The sequence below is a fragment of the Nuphar pumila genome, chromosome 5 (genome assembly GCF_984573655.1).
Source record: "Nuphar pumila chromosome 5, dmNupPumi1.hap1.1, whole genome shotgun sequence".
Lineage (NCBI taxonomy): Eukaryota > Viridiplantae > Streptophyta > Magnoliopsida > Nymphaeales > Nymphaeaceae > Nuphar > Nuphar pumila.
Genome location: NC_143253.1, coordinates 23,120,934 through 23,126,974, shown reverse-complemented (window position 1 = coordinate 23,126,974; position 6,041 = coordinate 23,120,934).

Below are 6,041 nucleotides of genomic sequence, written 5' to 3'. Positions count from 1 at the left end.
GCGTGCAATCGTCATCTTATATAGTGATTGTTAATGGTGAGACAAGTAAACAATTTTGAGATAGTAGGAGAATCAAGCAGGGGACCCTATCTCCCCCTACATATTTTTACTAGTTATGGAAAGGTTGACAAGAAACTCTGCCTGTGTATAACTGTTTAGTTATACACTGTCGGTCCCAAGCCCGGATAATGGAGGAGGGTTGCGGTAGGCCAGTGACAGCCAGCATAAAAACTTAGTCATACCTTATGAATATGAACCAATATGAGAATTTTGTTGGGGCGTTCCCTACTGAGCGACGCGCTGTACTCTGTAGGCCCAGAGGCAGTGATAAATGGGCAAGGGTTGCTAGGTCGTCGCCCAGAAGCGACTCGTCACACCGGCGCCCGGGTGTGGTGTCAAATAGGCAAGGGTTCCCTCACTTTGTTGGACGGGTGGGGGTAAAGAAGATAGTTCAAGACCATAAAATTATGTTAGTCACTTGGAACATAGGGTCTTTAACTGGTAAGTTGGTAGAGTTAGTAGATGTTATGTGTAGGAGAAAGATGGATATTTGATGTCTACAAGAGACCAAATGGGTAGGTGAGAAAGCAAAAGTGATAGAACCTTGGGGATATAAGATTTGATATACAGAAATAAATAAGAATAGGAATGGAGTAGGGATTGTTATTAGTCGTGAGTTTATAGATAATGTAGTTGAGGTCCGTAGGAAGGGTGATAAGATTTTACTTATTAAATTAGTATTAGGTACGGATATTATTAATATTATTAGTGTTTATGCACTTCAAGTAGGTTTAGATGATTCCATTAAGCGTCAATTTTGGGAAGATTTAGATGGAGTAGTACAAGGGATATCTTATGGAGAAAAGCTTTTCATCGGCGGTGACCTTAATGAACATGTAGGCATTAGTAGAGATGAATTTGATAGTATCCATGGAGGCTATGGTATAGGAGAAAGAAACGAAAGTAGAGAAAGGATTTTAGATTTTGGTTTGTCCTATGATATGATTTTAGCAAACACTTGGTTTAGGAAGAGGGAGTCTCACTTAGTAACATTTAAAAGTGGGGTTAATATGAGTCAGATATATTTTTCTTACTTAGAAAGAGAGATAGAGGTTGTTGCATTGATTGTAAGGTTATACCGGGAGAAAGTGTAGCTACACAATAGAGTCTTAATTTTAGATCTTAGAATTAGAAAATGCCGCAAAAGGGATAGACATAGGATAAATTCTAGAATTAAGTGGTGGGCACTGAAAGGAGCTAAACAATGAATGTTTGTAGAGCAGGTAGTTAAGGAAGCTGATTGGTGTCTCAAGGAGGATTCAGAATCAATGTGGAATAAGATAGCGGGCGGCATGAGAAAGGTGGCTAAGGAGGTATTGGGTGAGTCTAAAGGCGGTGCACCGTTAGGTAAGGATACATCATGGTGGAACGAGGATGTCAAATTAGCTATTAAGGTTAAAAGAGAGTGTTATAGAAATCTAAGAGTCGTGATAATGAGAATTTGGAGAAGTATATGATTACAAAGAAGGAAGCTAAAAAAGTAGTTCAAAACGCGAGGGATAAGGTATATAAGGAGGTTTATGACAAGTTGGATACCAAAGATGGCGAGAAGGATATTTATAGGCTTGCAAAGATGAGAGATAGGAAATCGAGGGATCTGAGTATGGTTAGATGTATCAAAGATGAAACACAAAGGGTTTTAGTCAAAGATGAGGAGATTAAGGAGATGGAAAGATTATTTTAATAAGCTATTTAATGGAAGTCATGCTCAGGATCTTGGAGACTTCTCCATTCCTTTTCATGAGATGAATCGTGACTTCATGCGTAAGATTCAAAAGAAAGAAATTGCAGAGGCTTTGAAGAAAATGAAATCAAGAAGGGCAGTTGGCCCAGATGGTATACCTATCGAGGCTTGGAAATGCTTGGGTGAGAAATGTTTAGAATTGTTGACAAATCTTTTTAACACGATTTGGCGAACAAATAAGATGCCTAATGAGTAGAGGAAGAGTACTTTGGTGCCTCTATATAAGAATAAGGGTGATATACAAGATTGCACAAACTATCGTGGTATAAAACTCATGAGTCATACTATGAAACTTTGAGAGAGGGTGATTGAGTATAGGTTGAGGAAGATTGTCATGATATTGAAGAATCAATTTGGTTTTATGCCTGGAAGATCAACTATGGAAGCTATACATCTTCTTAGACAACTTATTGAGAGATATAGAGAGGAACAAAGATTTGCATATGTTTTTTATTGATTTGGAGAAGGCATACGATAAAGTACCTAAGGATGTTCTCTGGTGGACAATGATGAAGAAAGGTGTTTCTCTCAAGTACATTAGTATAATTAAAGATATGTACGAAGGAGTAGTAACCAATGTCCGTACTTGTGGAGGGGTGACAACCAATTTTCCTATAACGGTTGGGTTACATAAAGGATCTGCATTAAGCCCTTTCCTATTTGCTAGACTCTACTAGTCCCACTGCTTCTCGGTGGCGCAGACTATCAACGTGGTTCAGTCCTTGGTCGGGTTGGTTACAAGTCAATTGTTGTGGATTATATCACAACCAATGTCATTTTGGATTCTCTATCAGATAATTTGGGTTGGTTACTTTTGGCTGAATAGTTCTTCATAAAAGCCTCTTTAGAATGTAGCGGGTGGTGTGGATGGATACATTTTCTTAAGAGGGTGGACCCAAACTCTAATATCAACATAAATTCAAGTAGAGTGGACATAGTATCCACTGTTGTCAACTTTATTGAGGGATGACGAAGCTCAGGTACCGTGCCTGCCCAACTGCGGGATACTTTGTATAGATTTAACAGACTTACAGTGTCTAAAGTCAGATATACGTCGAATAGTATAGAATTTTTTTTTGCTAGATTAGCTAGGGGGTATCCACAAGTCATGGAAGGATCAACCCTCGGATTGGTCTCCTTTGAGGGACACTGTATAGTCTTTTTTGTAATTAGCTCATTTTGTGATTAATATAGCCCTAGTAGGGGTCTGTCTAACCTCACCTTGCCTTATTAAAAAAAAACTAACCTCAAATGCACCAACGGGCTCTGTGTGGTTGGTAGGAGCTGTCAACGCATGTCTCCTTGTGGTGGGATGTTGCAGGCTCAAAAACCAATGATACGATGAATAATAACTGGTACAGTTTGCCTTTCAAGTTGTATGGTTTTTTTATTCAATTGTTCATTTATTCTTAATTTTTATTAGGTTTTTAATATAATTATTTTACAGTGTTCGATGACATGTTATGTATTGTCTATTCCTTATTGTTGATTGATTTTATGTTGTATACATGTTTGTTATTAATTTTAGCAATTTGTTTACACATTTTGTATATTTTTTATTTTTTAAAATTGAGGTATTGACTAGTTCACCTATTCTTTTTAAGGGCTCATTGCCTACCACCTTTGACAACTAAGTTTGCAGTACATTGATAAAATGGTTACTTTATCTGATAAATGGTAACTTTATCTGATAAAATGATAACTTTACCAGTTATCCATGGGTTAACTACAAGGCCTACGTATGAGGAGTTTGTTAACAAATGAGGGCCATCCAGGGGTTAGCAACATTTGAAAATGGTTAGCAGCTTGTGAATGTCAATCTTCTATTCAGATTTCCTTTTCTAATATGCTTGTAACTGATATACTATATAATTGTTGAATTAAGATAATCAATACATGTGAGAATATTTTTTCCTCATTTTCACGTCTTCTTTTTGTTTCCACGCTATCATGGTATCAGAGCATAAGCTCTGAATCCTGGCTATTAACACTTGTTCTTAATTCCTAGTGAGCAGAATACTATTGTTGTGTCAATCAATAAGGTGACTCATCACCATCAGTCTTCGGTGGCTCCATTTGCACACGTTCACATTTTCTGTTGAAATCTCTTGTGACACATTCAGGATTGATTCTTTTTTGTCGTCATCATGAGTGGCACTCTAAATTAAACTGTCATGGTCTCTAGCGATGAGACTATATCTGCCATGTCCTCGTTCTTTTTACATCAGTCAGACAACCCAGTGATGTCTTTGGTACGTATCTCACTTCAATGTACATGTGATCTCCCAAGCAAATGTTGCAACCATTAATGACAAAGAACTCATTGACTACCAAGGTAAACCAAATCATCAAGTAAAGCTAGTAGATACATCCCATTCCTCTCCTTTGGCTTTAATATCCTTGACAAAAAGATGGATTATTGACACGGGTGCTACTGATTATATCACTCACTCCTTGTCTAATCTAACATCTCTATCCCCCGCTTCTTGTCCACCAATTGGTTTACCAAATGGATCTTCCATTCTCATCTCACATGTTGGAGATGTTTACTTGGGTCAAAACCTTGTCCTGCATAGTGTACTTCATGTTCCAAATTTTTGTTTCAATTTTATTTCTGTTAATAAAATTTGTGAAGACTTAAAATGTGAAGTCATTTATAGATTCTTGTGTTTTGTAGGACCCTCACTTGAATATGAAGATTGGAGTGGGTAAGCTTAGAAATGGGCTCGATATTCTTGAAATAAATGGTAGTAACATTGCTTTGAATGCCTCAATCCATTCTCTCCCTTTCTAAAATTTGGCACTATTGTCTTGGCCATTTATCCCATTTTAGACTCAAATATTTGAATAAATCAAATAAATTTGGTGAGAATGATCATTGTCATGTTTGCCCACTTGTCAAACAAACTCGTCTCCCTTTTCCCTAACAGTTCTATATCCACCACAACTCTTTTTCAATTGGTCCACTATAACACTTGGGGTAGATATAGAATACCATCTTTGATCGGAGCACATTATTTTTTAACTATTGTGGATGATTTTACCAGAATTACATGGGGCTATTTGATGCGATGTAAATCGGAGGCTTGCATTTTAATCCAAAATTTTGTTGCTTTGGTCGAAAACCAATTCAATACTCGTGTCAAATATTTTCAAAGTGATAATGTATCTGATTTTTTTTCAATGACATGTAGTTATATTTTTTAAGCAACGGTATAGACCACCAACATAGTTGTGCATCGATACCTCAACAAAATGGGGTTGTCGAGCGCAAGCATTGTGATTTTCTTAACATTGCTCATGCTCTTTGCTTCCAAGCTAATCTCTCCTTGAAATTTTGGGGTGATTGCATATAACTGCATCATATCTAATTAATCGATTGCCATCACATTTGTTGCTTTACAAAACTTCTTATGAGACATTACATAATAAAGAACACATACGATCACCTTAAAGTTTACATTTATAAACCTCATAAATTTGATTCTCGTGTTCCTTGATGTGTTTTTATTGGCTGTCAAAGTTGGATACAAGTTATATAACCTTGATAGTCATGACACCTTTACAAGCTGGGATGTGAAATTTCATGAGAGGGAGTTTCCTTTTAAAAATCAATGGGCTTCACGCAAAGATAATGAAAATTTGGTTCTTTCACTTCACATTCAAGATTCACACTACAAAATTTTGTATTATTAAGCCGTAGCAGCTTCGTAGTGGGTAGTACCATATCAAATAGTATTAACTACGGTCATAGCCATAGTTAATACTATTTTCAACTACGGCCAAAGCCGTAGTAATGAGGATACTGACCCGAAGCCGTAGTCAATGATACTATTAAGTACAGCCAGTGGCTGTAGTTAATAACAGTGGTTCCTGCTGACTATTAACTACTGCCAATGGTAGTAGTTAATAGTTTCTTTTTTACATGTGCATACGAAAGACAAACACATGCATAATAAATCAAAAAAGTTACTTCATAATTGAACATTACCAATTAAATCATAGTACCAAAACTGCAGCAAATATGCTCATCTATGTTGCAACTAAAAGAAAAGAGAACAAAATACCTGTTTTACTTCAGCTAACCATGCAGTTAACTCTGGCCTTTTGTTCCTAAGAGAAAGCAGAAACAGAACAAATAAGTAAACCTCAATTTGATATAAATATTCAAACATCAACAAACCACTTAACAATAGCAGTATACCATAAATAACCCATTAAAAAGAGACCCAATTAA